A 19,983-nucleotide genomic window follows, 5' to 3' on the forward strand; every position below is an offset into this window, starting at 1 on the left:
TCTCTCTCTCTCTCTCTCTCTCTGGGTAAACACAACAAATCACATCAAAAGCATTACGGCTAATTGATTGCTGTGGACCTTCCCATAGTTTTCCCAAAGGGGTTTAAACAGTTTGGAATATATAGACGAACATTTCACTGAGAATGCTGTTCTCACACAATGCACCACTGTACCTACGAGGAAATGCACTTTACAGTCCCTTCTCTCTTTATATCTGGCAAACACACACACGCACAACATGCACAACATGCACGCACACGCACGCACGCACGCACGCACACACACACACACACACACACACACACACACACACACACACACACACACACACAGTGCCCTTCTCCGGGCCTAGCTGGCAGGGCAACAGTGTGTATCCTCAGAGACCTGCTGGGCCAAATCAATGGCAGCCAGCAGCCTTCCACAATGAGCACCACCATTTTACTGGCTGCCACCCAGCGCAGCAGAGAAGCAGCTAAATAGTCTGCGAGGAGAGCAGAGCGGCACGGCTAGGCTGCTTGCACACGCCACAACAGGAAAAATATTTACTGTGTTGCAGTGTGTGTATGTGTGTGTGTGTGTGTGTGTGTGTGTGTGGTGTGTGTGTGTGTGTATGTGTGTATGTGTGTGTGTGCGTGTGTGTGCGTGTGTGTGCGTGTGTGTGTAGCCAATTTGTTGAGCAAGCTTAATGTATGTGTGGTTGACTGCATGCATGAGTTAGGCAGTCCATTTGAGGTAAGCAAGCTTATCATAAACTGCCTCACTTTGTGTGTGTGTGTGTGTGTGTGTGTGTGTGTGTGTGTGTGTGTGTGTGTGTGTGTGTGTGTGTTTGTGTCTCTGAGAGTGATAGAGTGTGTGTTGCCTGTGTGAGTTAATGCCAATACAGAGGTTTGTTGAATTCCAATCAAAAAGATGTAGCTTTGCAATTCTCATTCGGATGATTGTTCTCTTTCATGTAGTCTAGCAGGCGGCATACGTTAAGCTTGTCTGCACACACAAAACACTTTATCTGTCATTATGTCTCTCTTTCTCTCACACACAAGCTGCTGGCATGATAGACTGGTTTCTAATCGGTGAATCAGCATATCAGCCAAGAAATGTCAGATTACGTTATAATCCTGTGTTTTAGTGCCTTTAACTCTGTACACATGTGTTACAGGGTTTTGTCACTGGCCTATTATGTTTCTCTTTCTGTAAAAAAAAAAAGGGAGGCAACACAGATGCATGCTCACACACACACACACACACACACACACACACACACACACACACACACACACACACAACCACCCTCGCGCACATGGACATGCACACGCCACTGGGGAGCACAGACAGTTTTCAGGTCAAGAGGTAACGGAGCTGTGCAGAATTAAGGGGATCAATCTGTGCTGTGACTGAATTCTGAACCTGACTCAAGTATCACTGTGTGGCTCATAAAAAAACACACACACTGCTAGAACAACTGAGGGCCAATTACATTTATATAATTAATATTTTTGATGACCAGAAGCTGCGTACATGTATAATATAACAATAAGCTCTCTCTGTGTTTCCTAAAATGTCTCACATAAAAGCAAGCCTGTTATAAAAAATAATTAAACGTTGTGTTTCGGGGTTTGAACAGCAACACAAACAGTTGGAGCTGATGTAGAGGAATTTGTTTTGTGTCTTCATAAAAGCAAATTAATTTTTTTTTTATCTCGGCATGCACAATTCCTTCTTTCTTCTTTCTTTATGTATTGTGTTTTTGTTTGCTATTCTCTTACTTTCTTTTTTCTCTTATTAGATAGAATCTGTTCATGAGTTGCATTAATGAATTCCAGATACAGAAAAGCCAGTCATCAGCGTTAAGCTGTAGGCTGCCTACATTGGTAAGTAAAAAACAAAACAAAAGCGGCTCCATTAAAAAATACTCCACAGTTTATTGACGTTCAAGCCGAGACAGGAGCAGAGCCCCATCTGTAACTCTAGAAGACAACCTTGTTATTTTCAATCAACCTATTACAGGAGCTTCTTATGAAAGGCACCGGGAAGGCCGGCAGTTGGTTAGCTGTCTCTTTGCTTTGGCTGGGAGATACAGAGGATGCACAAGGAAAATGATGCCAATCTCTACACCAGGGGATGTATTAAATGACAGGTCTAATTAAATATTGCAATATTGAGAGACCTGCTAAGGCACTTCCTGTGTCTAAATGCCGTCCAGGAATGGAGTAGTTGGGGAAATGCAGAGTAAGGGGTTTGGGATACATTAGAGAGGAAAGGAAAGTATTTCATAGTGCATGTTTTTACAGGGTGAAGGACGGGTGCAGTATATTGCAGTATGTTGGTATGTTTGTATGTAATGCATTGCCATGTCTTATGATATTAGTGTTCCTGTTATTGTATTCGCTAACTGTGACACCATACAGTATCACATTTACGACCAAGTTTCCCCACAGGGATGGATGAACAAGGTTTACGAATACACATGTTCCAAGAGACATAAACATGTGAAGACCTGCTCTATGCTGAACATCCATACATATACAGTACTGTATATGCTCTTCACATACACACGCTGACACGTGCATTCTCATATATCGTCAAATAAATGAAACACATACACACTTAATCCACCAGATACAGCAGGACATTTCAGGTCAGGTTTGTAAATTTGCATTCAAGCCATCCAGGCATCCTGTCTTCTGAGGACAGAGCATGTCTAGTAATTTCAAATGTTTGGTGCTTGTAAAGAGATTATCTATCCTCATGCACACACACACGTACACATGAATAGGGATGGTCACACACAGACGCACACGCGTTCACACATGCCGACACGGCACACTGATACTCACATCCATGCAAACCCTTTAAACCTCATCGGAGGTCAGTCTTCATTGTAATCATTACACACAGAAAGTCCACGCACAATCAAGACTTACAGTAAAGGCTGTGAAAAACTGCACACACACACACACACACACACACACACAATTTATCCCAGGTGCCTTAGGGAGTCTGAAGGAAATGGGGAGGAAGAACATAATTCCTTAACACGAACAACAAGAAATGGGACTTGTGTTGGACCCCCCCCCCCCCCAGAGAACAGGGGAAAACGAATAACAACAGGATGAAGGATGAACGAGAGGACAAAAGAGAAAGCTCAGCTCAACAGTCTTATCCTGATTCAATTGGCGAAAAACAAACAAAACAGACGATCAAAGTCATTAATTACAGATCTACAGACAAACAGTGGTGAGGGCTAATCCTGGAAAGGCAGGAAAAAAAATAGGATCTAAGAGAGAATAATAGAATGAATGTGTGATGGGAGCCATTTTGAAGGGCCCAGCTCCTGCTTGGCCATGGCATTGGATATAAAGAGGTTATGAGACATTGGCCAAGTACTGAAGCTCTGCCATGGCAGGGACAGCAGTGTATGTAAAGACTCCCACAGAGAATACAGAGCAAACACTCTCTACTCATATATTCGACTGGAAAATTCCTCACTTTAGCCTCACGTATTAATCGGTGAAATGTTCATATAAATGTCTGTTTTGCTACTCCATCGCTGATTGATATAAAACAATAGTGACTCATACTGGGTTCATTTGAAAGGCTTTTACATGTATTGCTCTTAACGCTTGGAGGTGGGTGGCTCTTTTCAAGAAAAGAAAAAAAAAATCCTCTGGCTCATGTAGATACATCTTTCTCCTGGAGCAGCAAAAGTGGTTAGAAGAGTTAGTATGAGCAGTGATAGCTACCACAGCTGAATAAAGAAGATGAGCGCAACCTACAGAGAGTTCTTTAAGAAAAAAGAGCTGCCCATAATGTTTGACTTACATGTAATCTCTGGGGAAAATACCACAGCAGTGATCGCTTATCGCCAAATATGTTGATAAAAGTAAAAAAGAAGAACAAAAAAACTAAGATTTGGATGACTGCCAATTTAAGTGAAAAGGAAAATATTGTGTCACTTCAAAACACAGTCTGAGAGCCCTATCCTTGGATCTGCATGCTGTAGGAAAAAGCAACCCATGACAGCAATTTCACAGACATCCGCTGAGTTTTGCGGCTGTGTCGATGGGACAGTGATTAAAGGAGTGAATAATAAGAAGTAATGCAAACACATGTCACACAGGCGCCACTGTATAGAGAAAAGGAGGAGATAAGAAAGGATATGTGAGGAAAGGGCAAAGCCAAAAGTAAAAGAAAATTAAAAAGAATAAATTATCAAACAAATAAAAAGCTTTAGAGAATGGAGAGGCCAGAGGACCTAGGACAGAGAGGTCCATAAGAGAACAGCTGTAAACAGCAGCAAATCCTCTGGCAGAGAGAAATAAGTGATGTGGAAGTCCTGCAGCCATGCCACTAAGCCCCCGCTGCAGATTAAACTGTATCGTAAGGAGGGGTGGGGAGGCGAGGAGGGGAGAGACAGATAGAAGGAGAGAAAGAGCAGGAGAAAGAACTGCAGAGGGGAAATAAGGCTTTGTGGTCTGGCACCAGTTTTGCTATGTCGAACCATCATGCCATTGGGATAGAAGACAGGGGAGAAGGACGAGGAAAAGAGACAGGGAGAAGACGTTAATTGAAGTAGGAGGACAGGGAAAAAAAGAAAAAATACATTAAGTGTGAGGTAGACAGTGAGTGGGAAGAGGAGGGAAACACTTCAGCTTTGACTGTGGAAGGCTGAACATGTTTAGCTCAATATGTGTGTCTGTCTGTGTGTGTGTGAGTTTGTGTATGTGGGGTTGGAAATATAATTAATGTGGTTGTGCAAACTCTGTCTCTTTCATTGTCTCTCTTTCTTTCTATTTATCTCTCACTCTCTAAATCTCTTCTATTTTTGTCTGTTCCTCATTACACATATCTTATGCCTCTTCTCTGAAAAACTCAACACACACACACAACACACACACACACACACACACACACACAGCACATGTAATAAATATGAAAATCTGATGCCATGTCTCTGTTATGGAATAGTAAGCTAAAAATGTCTGTGAACAAAGATTGTTTGCTTGCTATGTACTGCCACTACAATATTTTGATAAAAAAAAAAAGAAAAAATCAAAAGAAAGGAAACAATGAAGCAGTTTTGTACTGAGAAATGGAGAGGCAGAGCGAGAGGAAGACGGAGAGAAAGAGAGCTACAGGAGAAGAGACAAACAGAGAGAACCAACCCGCCGGAGTGGAGAACAGATGACATGAGGGAAGTCTTAAGTTAAATTTTTAATATCTTACCATATGCTCCTCTCCACAGGTGAAGACATATTTTGCTATTAATTACCAATTCACAGCCAGTATGTGGGTGTGTTTGTGTGATGGATGAATGAAAACAAAGAGAAAGCAAGAGACAGGTAAGTGACAAATGAGAAAAAGGCAGCAACAGAAAGACAAAAGTGATAATAAGGCATATAACATGAACAAACAAATCAAACAGAGAAATTACAGAAATACATACAATTGATTCGGCCCCAGATGGTGGAGAGGTATGGGGAAAGTAAGAGCAGGGAGCAATCTAGAAGTCAGACAGAGAAAAAGACAGGAAGGCTGAGGCACGGGTGAACTGACAAACAGATGATAGGGACGGGCGAGATAGATTGGAAGCTGTCCCCTCCGACTGCTAGGTAAATCAATAGCATCGCTGTGCCTCCTCCACTCCTCTTAGCTACACATCCTATCACTTTTGCAAGCAGCAACACAGCTGGATGCTGGCTAACTGTAGCTGAAGCAGGAGCCTCCTGCCTGCCCACTGACTGTTACAGCCTGTTTTCACCACAAGGCTATGTCTTAAAATAGACTCTTTGAAAACCTTTACATATACAGTTTGATTCTTGAGAAGTAGCCCTTAAATTGCAATTGTTGTAGTGGATAAATAAATGTAGGTATGCTTAGTTTCTTACTCCTTTGAATGACAAGAAATACGCCAAATGTATGACAATGAGAATAAAAAAGGGCTTTTTAAACAGCAAAAGAATGTTTTCTTCTTTGTTTGCAGTGGGAATAGTTGACCCAGGCTCTGTTGTGCTGCTCATGTCTTCCTGGTTTAGACTGCTTTGGCCTGGTCTGTGGGAACCAAAGGCGCAGTCACTATAATTACCAACCCAACTCATAACATCCCTGACCTTAACATCACCTCTCCTAACTTAACCCAACCTTTAGGGTAATGACATGGACATTTTCTGACGTATATGCATACATGCGTAGGCAAAGTGCTATGCATTTGTGCACACAGACATGCAGAAATGCGCTGACAAACATGTAGTACACAAACACACACACTCACACACAGCTGGCTTTGCAGACACTGGCATCCATCACATCTTGTGAAACTTAATCTCTCTGAGAGGAGGAACAGCTGCAGTGGCATGCATGTACACACACACACACACACACACACACACACACACAGCACATTAACACAGTGGAAGATCAGTTGGGGAAAAGCACTTTTTCATCCGCAGACTGGCATGTGACAAGGCACCTCTGACCTGAGAGCAGCAGGCTATGGTCGTAAAACAGGTTGTAGTCCACTTGCATGAGGTGCCCAAACACATCTACAGAGTGCAGCAGAAGAAGCTCTCGTGATACATTTTTTTATATTAAATACTTATTTCCTAAACATCATGCATTGGTATTTTAGAAGACAAACACTTCACTTCACCATCAGCATCTCTAAAATGTACACAATAAGAAAAAGCACCATAACATTTAAATATTATATCAATGGATCAATCATTTGGTCATTTACGTTACTATCTTGTAGATGTTCCATTCTGGAGACAAAACATGACATACAGTATATGGCTCCCATTGTGCAGGCTTTGCATAGCAACACTTCATATGGATAAAGGCACTTAGCGGAGAAACTGTATGCATAAACTGTTATGGAAGATCAGGCGAACACAAGAAGGTACCACTGACTCCCTTTCCTCTATATATGCCTCTCTCTCACATACTCAAACCTAATTGCTGTCAAAGTACATGCATGATTGATTTGTAAGCTAGTGAGGTCTGTAATGCTGCTATAGACAGTGTTTCAGCAAGACTGCTGACTACTGCCAAACACACACACACACACACACACACAGCACTCACTCAGCAAATTACAGCACATTACAGTCATTAAGTTATGCAATGACATTAAGAGAAATATAAATGTTACGACCTGTATTCAGTCATTACATCTCACAGGTGAAAGGAGATCATGTAGACTGATAAAGTGGGCATGACATCAATCAAATTTTTTTCCAATAACATCTCTCAAATGTGTACACATGGATTGGATACAGAGTGAAACCCACAGACAGAAATCCACCCATATAATCCACTGTGGCCTATTGGAGTCTAAAGTATTCATGCAGATTTGCATGAATTCACAGACAGCCCACTCAAAACAGCTTGAACTGACTGACAGCCATTAACAAATCCTATTGCTTTGTGTCTGCATACACCTTTAAATGTCCATTCAGTCTGCTCTGTGCTGATGGCATCTGTTTAGTCATGAGAAAATACCTCTGAGCATGTTTTGAGGGGGGAGCACCAAACCCAGTGAAAACCAAGCGGTTTACAGCCTCCTTAATCTCTCATCAGCATAAAAAAAACCTCATTTCAAGAGCCGCCCTGTAGCGAGAACTGTAATAACCTCACAGTCAATTTGACAAGGATGCAATACAATAAAAAAAACTGTATTGACTGTATATTAATATTGCCATTACACCATGGGAAATAAAGAAGATCAGTGTTGTGTGAGGCATATTGTGCCATAAGCTCCAATACAAATAACAGCATAACGGCATGGCAGATACTACATTGATTAGGCTAAATTAAGATCAATATCAACTCACTATTGACTGCCAAGGACACGCTCAAAGTCCTAAATATTATAGAAATATCCCAGTGATTTTCCACGAGTGCGAATTCAAGGCACCACCTGAAACACCAATAAAACAACTCATGCTGGGGAGGAAAGATGAGGCAGATATTAGGTGTCAGTCATGTGTACACACACACACACACACACACACACACACACACACACACACACACACACACATGATCGGATAAGGGCAGACGCGTATCCCCCTTTGCACTGAATGAAGGGAATACATTATTTTAGGAAGTTATCGCTCTGTCGAGCATGTCAACAAAAAAAACAAAAAATACACAGAAAATGACGAGAGACACGCTCACCATATCAGCTTCCTGCCGGGCGCCGTCGCTGGAAAAACTCGCAGTCTGAATAGATTCAAGCTCTCAGTTCGTCGTCTGCCTGTGTAACATCCACCGTGGCTGCAGCCGCTCTGCCCAAATAATCCGGCAGCGTCTGTTTCCCTCTCTCTCTCTCTCTCTCTCTCTCTCTCTCTCTCTCTCTCTCTCTCTCTCTCTCTCTCTCTCTCTCTCTCTCACACACACACACACACACACACTCTCTCTCTCTCTCTCCCTCCCTCTGTTTCTCTTTCGCTCCAATAATTTCCTACCCGGTGAGTATACGACTCGGTAAAGTAGCTGCTAAATCCCCCGGTATAGTGGCTGGAGTGAAGTTGGGGCAGATTTAAAGCTGCAGACGCCGCGCGTAATTCCTGCGACGTTATTTAGGGGAGTCCATAAGGTAGTGTGTGGAGCGATCTGGAGTCGCCAAAAGCCTCCGGTTTTCTTTGGAATCACTCCCTCGCCCGGTAAAACCTGAAATCGTCCCGGTAGACGAGTGGAGACGAGATGGATCAATGAGGAATAGAATGTCAATCTTATAATGTCATTTGCTCACTTGATATTTCGATTTTTAATATTTTATGAAAAAAAAATGCAGTTGCACCTGTTTAAATACTATTCTATTAATAACGTAAGCCACTCCAGTTCATGTAAAAAAAAGTCAATATTTTATCTCCATCATTTTGTTAAAATTGAAACTCAATTCTAGATGAAATCTGTTGATTTTTTTCAACAGACTAAGGGCTCTTTGGAGTAATATTGGGTTTTGGAGATTAGGAAAGGGGCAATCACAGCAGGCACAATTTATCAGTGGAGAAAGGTGAAGTCGATCTTATCTCCAGTGAGGAACAGCTCTTTGATTATTGCCTGGATATTTCATGTTCTTTAGGCTAACAGTTTCAAAACCGTGGTTAGTAGCAACAAAAAGAAATCCATGGCGTTATTTTAAAAGCAGGGGTGTCAAACTCAAACATACTGGAAACAGCCTGTCAAAGGGTCCAAACCGGCCCACTTGCACACCACACCTCCACAAGTGTGGAATTTGCAAAAGTCATTGATTCCAAATTTTCAATATTCGTATTTGTCCACTGGGGCTCGTGCTGTCCTAAGAGTATCAGGCCCTATGCTGGATATGCTATTATAGATCTCAAATGCTTACATACAGCCTACACACTGTCAAGAAGGCTATTGTTCATGCAGGAGCTGGAAAATGTCTTTGTCAAAAAGGAGAAAAATGGACACAACTTGTGGGGTTTTCCAAAAAATATTTATCAGTTCCTATTTCTTCACAGATGTAGTCTAAATGGGAAGCCAGTGTGCTTGGTGTGTTCACAGCACGTTTCAGTGCTCAAGGAATATAATATTCAATGCCAGTATCAGACTCATTTACTTTTCCATCATGAACAGAATACAAAACTGAGACATATTGTTGAAATTGCACTTATTTTTCTTAAAATATCATAGGCTGTTTATCATCTGTTTTGTAAATAGATTGTTCTTTATGTACTTGTACCCCTTTACACTAAAAGAAAGGGACACATTTGGAGTTATTATTATTCAGTTATTATGCAATGGTTTTACTGCTCCGGCCCACTTGAGATCAAATTGGGCTGTATGTAGCATAGAACTACAATGAGTTTGATTTTAACACCCCTGTTTTAAAGGGTCAACAGAAAAGAAATATTAAATGCTATTTTGCAGAATAGATGTGAGAACTATAAGGCAGTTAGTAATTTTAATCTGAAATTTTCTTTCTTTCCACTGCATCAACTAGTGTAGACAGTTGTATGATGATTCAAAATGAAATCAAAAATCTAGCGCTTAGGGCTATGTGATTATGCCAGTATGCATGTGAGTGATTTAACTTTGTGTATATGTATTTGTACAACATACTAGCATTTTGTGGTCTATTTCAATGATGTCATGAGCTGCTGGAGATAGGGTGTGTGTTTTGAGTAAATTGTATGTATGGTGTGTGAAAAGGCTTTTAAGAGTGTCAGGACTGTCTGTATGTGTGCTGACAAAGAGACAGGAAGCCAGCAAAGGAGGGAGAAAAGGGGAGACGACAGGCTTTAAACACAAATTTTCAGTCTTTGAGCACATGCTTGCACCACACACACGCACACACACACACACACACACACACACACACACACACACACACACGCGCACACACACACACACACACACACACACACACACACACACACACACACATGCGCGCACACACACACACACACACACACACACACACACACACACACACACACACACACACACACACACACACACACACACATGCTTGCACCACACACACGCACACACACACACACACACACACACACACACACACACATGCGCGCACACACACACACACACACACACACACACCGGCACGCAGACATATCTGGGTGTGCTGACCTAGAACACCAAACACAATCAGTGGTGCAGCAGATTCCCCTCAGTGCAATGTAAATGAGATGGAGGAGCGTAAACGTGCTTTTGTTGCAGAAACTCCTCAGCTCAGTGGGTACAAGAAAACACAACCTCAGGCTGGGGACACGGACACGGACACACACGCACGCACGCACGCACGCACGCACGCACACACACACACACACCCAAACACAGACAGCTGAAAAGCAATGTTGTGTTGGCTGCATACCTACCTCCAATAAATACACTCTATGTTGCAACTTGCGCCAGATATGATGTTGCTGTTTTTGTTTTGCGGCTTCACACCCCAGCACTCCCTCACTGTCGACACACATCTACACTAGCAGCTCTCGATTAAATATTCAAGTGATCCACTGATAAATATGTATGGATATATGGGTTCAATATTCAATGCATGTGCACGCATGAATGCTTTCTGTTTGTGAAGACACACAACTGCCCAAACACATGTTCACTTTGGTTCACACACTCCCTACAGGCATACTGTACTGTGCCGTCAACCTACTAATTTATCAGTTTTCAATGTTTTTTTAAGTCATGCATGAACTCTACATTTCCTCAGCACACTTTATTTACAGTCACTATCCCAGCTCAACACATCAGTGTTAAGCCTGCATCAAGACACAAGTGACAAGTGTAATCTGCGTCTCCACTTTATTGGAGAGGGTTAGCAAGGGGGCTTAATAATACTCCAGGCTGTGCTGTAGCATGTGGAATTGGTTTTATAAATTTAGAGTACATGATTTCATAGAAATCTCCTGCTCAGTTATGGATTTAATCCTGTGATCAGGAGATAGTAAGTCCTATGCTTTACATATCACACCTCCTGGGCTTTGAATGCTTATATGATGTTCTAAAAAGAGGATAAGTGGGACTGATAAGAAATATAAAATATGTCCACCATTTCTTTATTTATCCTATTGGCCTGCAATTTTATAACGGTGGGAACTGGAATTTATTTAGCATCTTTAAACTTCTTCTTCTTCTTCTAAAGTGTGGCTGAACCAATATCTAAAAGGTCGACATTATCAAGTCATAATCAGTGATTTGGAGTAGGGCTATAGAAAATCCTGCCTCAGGTGTCACAATGAAATAATCTCAAAGATGCCCCCTCAGACAAACAATACAGTAAAGATTGAAAGTGAAACTTTAGTCAGTTTTCTCATTTTAAACAGTTCAAAAGGTGTGACCTAGACTTCAGACTGACATTGGCTCCAGAGGGTTTGTTGGACATTTCCTAGTTGCAGTACCATAATTGTTTGTGTATCTGTCGACCATACCAAAACTTGGAACACTGGACTGATGGGGCACTGCATTTACTGTATTTATTATATTACTGTCAAAATGACAGGGGGCCTCAACTACAGCAGTATTTTGACTCATCATTACAGGAAAAACACAAGTACATCCAATAACATTAGGGTGCATCAATTCCATTTACTGTAGGTGTGCCAGTTGCTCATGTCACTGATACACAATGCTATAGAGCCCTGAAAGTGGAACCCCTACAGTAGGCTACTGTAAATGGAAAGCAACCATCATTCATTTCATTACACCTGTGTTTGACGAGTCAAAGATGTTGAGTGAGTTAGGTGGATTTCTTTACAAACTGGCTAATGGGCTGCCATTGACTATCAAGAAAGAAAGAAAGAAAGAGTACAGTACACTGGATAAATGTGTATCCAACATGGCTTATACAACAAACTTCAGGTTAAACCTTCAAATGTTCTCTCCAAAGAGTATCTAGTATAATTTCTGTAAGTTTTAGTCTAAAAGAACACTTGAAATACAATTAGTTGATTAATCAATTACACTATAAACAGAATATTGGTCAGGAACGATTTTTCACTGTTGTGACATTTTATAGACCAAATAATAAGTTGATTAATCAAGAAAATAATCAACAGACTTACTAATAATGAAAATAATCTTTATTTGCTGCCCCAAAGAGCATTATGGTGTCGACACGCCATTACATGACCTCCATGTTCCATATACATGATATATGGAATATCAGGTTATTTTACTGTGTGAAAAGTGAAGAGGGCTAACAAGTAGAGAATTCAAATCTGATATGCAATTTCTTTTTATAAAAACACAGAAAGACTCAGCACATGACTCCTTGTATCATCACCTTGAAAGTTCAACTCATGACTTATGAGAGGGGTGCAGAGCTGCGGTGGCGGCCCATTAAAGCCATGACATTTCAATAATTGCCTCTGATCTCAGCACCATAGAGAGCCACAGTGCCTCCCACTTGCACAGACACACACTCCTTAGTCATCGATGCTTAATGAATAATGCCCCGCGCATACACTTGACCCCCCCCCTCCACCGACGCTTAACCCAACCCCCATACACACATAATTGCACAGAAAAACATTCTTCCAGCTTTAAAGATTGATGACTGTATGATAGACACACACCCTTTAGTTTAGTACAGGGATCTTCAACAGGGGGTCCGGGACCCCTATGGGGTCCTCAGAGGCACTGCACGGGTGCCTCCAAATTGTTAATTTTTTGAACGTTTTTTAAAAAATTAAAAAGTCTTAACATGATTCCAACATATTATTAGCAAATATAAATCCCCACTGATGATAGGCTTACTGGCCAATAGGTAATGTAGTCACTAAGGTAGCCATCCACAGATACAGTTCATCCCAAAGGATTGACTGTTCCACATGGGTGTTTAACATTAAAACATGATTTATAAAATTATGCCAACAATTATTAGGCTATTTATATAGCTTAATATTCTATGCAAAAAAACAAGGTATCTCTAAGTGGTTTAGGCTGCCCTAAAAGTTATTGTAGGACCAGATTAATATGCAACTTCATTTTATACAATATATGTAGTAGGGGGTCCCTGATCCGTCTCTCTTTCAGTTAAGGGGTCCTTGGCTTAAAAAACGTTAGACCCCCGGTTTAGTATATATGGAAACAGTGCTGTGTAAATGTCTTTGGCTGCACACACATATATGTATTACACATACTGCAGATGTAAAACACAAACACGGACACACCGAACCCACCCACCCACACACACACACACACACACACACACACACACACACACACACACCCATCAGCAACAACATCATTATCCCCACCTTCCTTAGGCACTGACTTGGCTTTTGCCAGTTCTCCAGTCATTTGTTTTCTACCCAGACATATGAGTGCTGCAATGGGCTGCTAACCATAAGAGGCTTGACTGGTATTAGAGATGGCACCTGCACCTGGACAATGTCGATGTCAAAGAGGTAAAAGGTTGCTGGTTGGTTGGTTTATTATATTTATAAGAAAGCTATATCCTTTTCCATGGTAAAATATATGGATTACACAAGGATAAACACGGATAACAAAAAAAAACGTCCCAATTTGCTCCACCTTCCTTTTACGATTTCTTTGAGACTTTTTTTATTTTTTTAATTTATTTTTTTACTTCTGTTGTAAATATGTTGATTTGGCCCTGACAATAGGAATACTCCTCTGCTTTAGATGTGGTAAAAGAACTAATTCTGAGCTTTTGGAACAGTGAATTGATAAATTGAATGTGTTTATCTACATATTACTGTAAAAGAAAAATCTCCATTGCTAAAATTGATGTTCACAAACACAATACAGAAGAGTTTAGCTGGGCTGAATTATATGTTACAGGCTCAGAATGTTAAGCAGTATTACAAAGAAACACTCAGGGAACATGCTGTGATATGCACTTTAATGCACAGTAGACAGCTCCGCTGTGTTCCACAAAAAGGCAGGAGTGTGTGTGTATGCCTGTGTGTATGTGCAGCCAGAAAGGGTGAAAATGAGTGAGTGATAGGAAAAAAAATAAAGAACATGAGAATGAGCAGCCTAACAGTCCTAAAGAAGCTTTTATTAAACACTAAGAAGGAAATATAGAATGATGAACATCCAGCCTGCTCTTTTCACATTGAGGAAATTGCATTTGGGAATATTGAGCTGGCTGGTATGATGAAGTACACAACTCCTCCTTGTACACACCCGCAAACATGCACGTTTTTATGATAGCGTGTATTACCAAAACAGAAAAAAAATTATATTTACAGAGTCAAAGCTGCACGTACACACACATACACACACTCACACAGGATCTGATTTAGTCTGTGTGCATGGGTTGGATGAGCACTCCCTACTATTGAAAGAGCGGAAATGAGAATCGGTGCAAACAGTGAGAGAGAGAGAAAAGAAAGAGAGAAAAAAAAACGCAAGAGAAGAGGAAGTGGCATAAAAAAGCCAGAATACATGAGCGAGGAATAAATTAGGGAATGATAAAGGGAAATAATGAAAAAGTAAAGAGAGAGAGTGTGTTACTGAGAGAGAGAGAGAGAAACATCATACACTTGAACCGTGGCTGTTATTTTAAAGGCTGTTGCTGATGCTACAATTCATCCCACCGTGAAAAAACACATCAGGATTATTTTCCAGAACAAAGAAAAGAAATGATCAGTTTAGAGCAGCTGGGAGTCAACAGATACAAATGGCGAGCAGACAGACCATTAACCATGGCTGCTGACTCCATCAAAATGAGTGACGAATGTTAAGCTAAGCAGCTATCACATTAGTGGAGAACAGCAAGGCTGCATTGTGTGGGGCTGTAGATCCTCGAGGCAGATGCATAAACTCTGAGATGAAAATGAGAAGCATGTGTGGTAATCTGTTCAAAACAAAGGCATTTATCATACCTGTGTGCAAGCCTAATATGTCAGTGCATCTGTGTAGAGATTGCATAGATTCAGTAAAATGTTGACAGTGGTGGATATTCATATCCTACGTCAAACCCGTATAATAATAAAAAAACGTATAAATAATTTTATACAATATATGTAGTAGGGGGTCCCTGATCCGTCTCTCTTTCAGTTAAGGGGTCCTTGGCTTAAAAAACGTTAGACCCCCGGTTTAGTATATATGGAAACAGTGCTGTGTAAATGTCTTTGGCTGCACACACATATATGTATTACACATACTGCAGATGTAAAACACAAACACCCACACACCCACCCACCCACACACACACACACACACACACACACACACAAACACATTAGTTGAATAGCTTACTTATGTTTACAAATATGCAACGGCGACACGGATCTAAACTACAAAGAGAGCTGTCATTTACGCGATTGACTAGCAATTACTTCTACAAACCGAGCAACAAAGGCAGACAGCAAAATAAAACACAATCAGTGTGTCACGCACAGTCAGATACTCATGCTCGCACACGCACACACACGTACACACACACACACGCACGCACGCATGCACGTGCACACACACACACACACACACACACACACACACACACACACACACACACACACACACACACGGGTAATGGAGAAGTGACTGTCACTGTGATTGGTTCCTGCTGCCGAGGGCAAACCCACAATAGCCAATTATCTGTCATTATACACCACAGCAGCTCTTGCGGTCTGGATGCCTGTTCATGTGTCTGTGTGTGTCTGTGTGTGTGCATGTGTGTGTGTGTGTGTGTGTGTGTGTGTGTGTGTGTGTGTGTGTGTCATAGTGGGAGAGATTGGCAAATTGCTGGTTATATATTTCAGCAAACTGAAAGAGAAGAGGAGAAATGTTGGAGGAGGAGGGAGAGGAGGGTGACAGGGGAGAGTTTGTGGAGGCTGGGCAGAAATATGCAGAGTGAATATAAAGGAAGCGAAGGAGAGATTGCTGATTATATTTGACAGCTGTAGAGAAGATGGGATCACGGGGAGCCACAGACCTCCAATGAGCTACGTGCTGATGACAGATGTCTGGTGACCAAGACACGCCTGATGCAGCAGGGCCGAAGAGTAGATTAAGGTGCTCAGTCAGCGTGTGACTAGCGTTCCGTCATGTATGAGCAGTGAGTAACTGAGCCGTGGCCAGATTTTGAAACGTTATATCAAAATGTCTGGCATGAGAGTATCAGTTAGCATTTTATCACCAAGAACACATAGTAGGGTCCATATAGTGCAATACAGTATATCTGCTTTGACTCACAGTGGTGCGTTGCTTTTAACAACTGGGCCATTTGTTCAAATTAACAAGGCGGGTGCTGGGGAGGTGAACTGTCTCATTTTCTCATAATGTGTGTGTATACTGCATCCGGCTTTTACGATAGGGGTTACAGTTAGTTAGAAAGTCCTCTAGCCATTATGGATGCGAATCTGACCACGGTGAAGGCAGAAAGCTCCTATGACAATTAGGGGAAGATATTTCAGTCAAATCTATATATTTAATTAGTTTTTTCCAAGCAGTTTGAAAAGTGAATAATGAAGAAGGTGAACGTCAATTCAATTTTCAATCCCTAACTTCCTTTACTGCTTATATTCTACAATTCTTTTCTTACTAGCTGCGTTTTAAAACTGACATCAAACAAGAAGGCCTTGATTTAACTACAGTTTACACTTCACCCTCATCACAATCTCTGCAAACTCAGACACATTTTATCAACTTGGCATTACAAAGTCAATCTAATCAATGCCATTTTTTTGTGCACTGTTATTTAGAAAAATCATGTTTTGGTGTAAAAAGGATCACTTCACACTAATCATTTGTCCAGGTTTGAATGATCTATCTCTGAGGTTTCTGTAGCCACCATGATACAATGTAGATGAATGGGATTTTGTACGTGATGCTTAAAGCATTAGAAAATTAGATTTGAAAAACTCAACAGCAATGAATTATTGTAGAAACAAATCCCGGCAACTGAGGATAACTCACAGAACTTCCTGTGAATAGGTTTCATTTAAACAACATTCTACCAAAGAAATATTTTCAATGGAAACTGTTAACAGTTAAGTAAGTAAGTGGGCCACAAGAATGACAATTTGCTGATAAATATTTAAAGGGAGATTGTTCAGATACCTCAAATTCAGAATGACCAGTGGTAAATATTGGAAATGATCTTTACTTTTAGTCAGGTGTACCTTTACTACAGAAAAGAGGCCACCATGTAGATAACATTGCTCCATCTAGATTATAGATATACTTAATTACTACTTAATTACTACTTCATTCTCTTCATCTCGTGCAGGACACAATGATCTCCCTCAATTGTTCCCCCTTGACAACATGTTGAGCCTCACCCCAAATAAAGTTCATCTTAATTAGCTTGTCTGCCAAAGTAAAAAGTAATTTTGGTCTTCCTTGTTTTTTTTAAGTGGAGTCCATCACAGCAAGCCTTTGGGATGTGATCTGCCGAAGCACAAGGCCCAGCCATAGGCTAACCTCTGATGTATTTTAGTGAAGATGTTCTTGCCACTGACAGACCTTTGTTTTAGGCCATGATAGCTGCATGGCTCTATGTATCGCACTGTCAGTCTGTTGGCCCACCACTGAAATTGTTGTTGAGATGTTTCAGTTTGGAGCAAAGTCAACAACTATTTGATGGATTGACATACAATTTGCACAGACATGCATGGTGGCCCCAGTGGCTGTATCCTACTGACTTTGGTGATCCTTTCACTTTTCCTCTAGTCCCACCATGAGTTTGCGTAGCGCTACCATGTATTGTTTTGAGTGAACAACTATTGGATGGATTACCATAAGACTTTATACAACAGATTCATGTCCCCCTCAGGATGCATTCTAACCACTTTGGTAATGTGGTATGTGATGTGACAAGGTATAGGTATGAGGATGTGTTGGTTATGGTAGATACGATTCTGGATAGAAGACAAAAAAACCATGCTCCCAATTTTACACCACATTGTACTTCTGTAGTTCAGTAGGACATTGACGTTTATGAACATTTCAAATACTTTATGATCCAGACATTAATCTCAGTAGCTTTGAGTTCCCACCATTCCAGTTCAATAATTGATTGCTAAAGCTTCTTTGCTGCCCTATTGAGCTGTTTTCCTATGTAAGCTTGAATAGTGCTCAATCATGACGCATGAATCTAAGTCATCATACCATGCAACTTACTGTGCACCTACTGTACACATCCAGCATGTGTTTATGAAGTATAACACTGCCTGTTTTACAGCTATGCTTCCATAATCCCCATCCTAATCCACTGCCTGTATGTGTATCTCTGTGTGTGTGCGTGCGTGCATGCATGCGTGCATGTGTGTGAGTTGTCTTTATGTCTGTGTATTTGAGACATGGTATTTAAGCTTTTGGCTTTCAGAGGGCCTCCTTTTCCCACGCCTTCCACACTATATGTAATACCATAGATAGCCCTCCAGTCATCCACTTCTCTCCATCGAACCACTCAACTCAATGGCCTGGACAGAGTCACTCTGCACTCGGCTGTCAATATCTCCATTACCACTTCAGTCAACAGAATAAACAGTGATAATTGAATGGTTATGGGTAATATTACTTTTATATGAGCTGATGAAATGGGTGCAGTGATGACAGGAGAGAGGGCAGAGTGGTTGAGATAGAGAGAGGTGATTATCTCAGTACAAATTAAGGATAACAGAGTAGAACAGCAAATCTAAGTTACTTTCCTCACAATCTTCTTTTTCTTTGTCATATCCTTATTTCAATGTGGGGGTGCTTTTTAGCTTTAAGTCTAGGATTAATAGCTAAAATGGCCATTATATGACAAACATGCATGCATATATCTCCTTTTAACTAAACACATTTTACCTCAGTTGTGTATATTTTCCTCTTACAAGACACTATTTCTAAAGCAGGAGGATAATCTTATAGTTAGTTTTAAATTTGGCTGGTTTCCTTTACATAGAGCTGTGGTTCCCAACCTGGGGGTCTGGACCCTAGAAGAGGTCGCTAGATAGACACGAGGGCTCACGAGATGAATGAAAGGAAGTATAGGAAAGCAGAAAAAAACGTATTTCTGCTATACAAAATAAATGCTTATTTTTCAGACTTTTCCTTTTTAATATGAATGTTCAAATAAAAAAAAATAAAAACGAAACACTGGTAAACTGGAAGACATCAGAGATCAGGACAAAGGGTTGCATAAAAACATTCCTTCATTCAGCTACGAAGGTTGGGAAACAATATAATAGAGTATGCTTTTGTAAGTATATTTTGGGACATTTTTATGCCTTTACTTGATTACTACTAGACAGTAGAGATGGGAAAGAGACATGTAACAGAGGTCCTCAGCTGGACATGGTCAGTGGCTTAAAACCCTAGGTCACCACGACGCCCCAATGAGTCTGTTTTAACAACACAGTCCTTGAGATGTGGTTATACCAATAGAGCAGATTCACTGTAACCTTGCAGAGAAGAGACACCTAGAAAGGTATTTAATGAAAGAAAGAAAGAGATCATGTAGAAATGATAGGTTATCTTACAGTGTTTAAGAATTGTGCTTGATGATGAATAGAG

At 40.9% G+C, this 19,983-nt stretch overlaps 1 protein-coding gene across 34 annotated transcripts in view; it reads right to left on the reverse strand.

Moving 5' to 3' along the window:
* Window positions 1-19,983, reverse strand: part of ptprdb (protein tyrosine phosphatase receptor type Db) — a 161,066-nt gene that overhangs the window by 88,231 nt on the left and 52,852 nt on the right. For 6 of the 34 annotated variants that reach the window (XM_036000275.1, XM_036000266.1, XM_036000273.1 and 3 more), the window contains exon 1: window positions 8,176-8,342. The exons of 22 other annotated variants lie outside the window; for them this stretch is intronic. The gene's annotated coding sequence lies outside the window, so the exon portion shown is untranslated. Of the gene's footprint in view, window positions 1-8,175; window positions 8,343-19,983 lie in introns of those variants that run through there. 6 more of the 34 variants (XM_036000272.1, XM_036000271.1, XM_036000269.1 and 3 more) reach the window with 3 other exon arrangements.

The sequence above is a fragment of the Sander lucioperca genome, chromosome 4 (assembly GCF_008315115.2).
Source record: "Sander lucioperca isolate FBNREF2018 chromosome 4, SLUC_FBN_1.2, whole genome shotgun sequence".
Lineage (NCBI taxonomy): Eukaryota > Metazoa > Chordata > Actinopteri > Perciformes > Percidae > Sander > Sander lucioperca.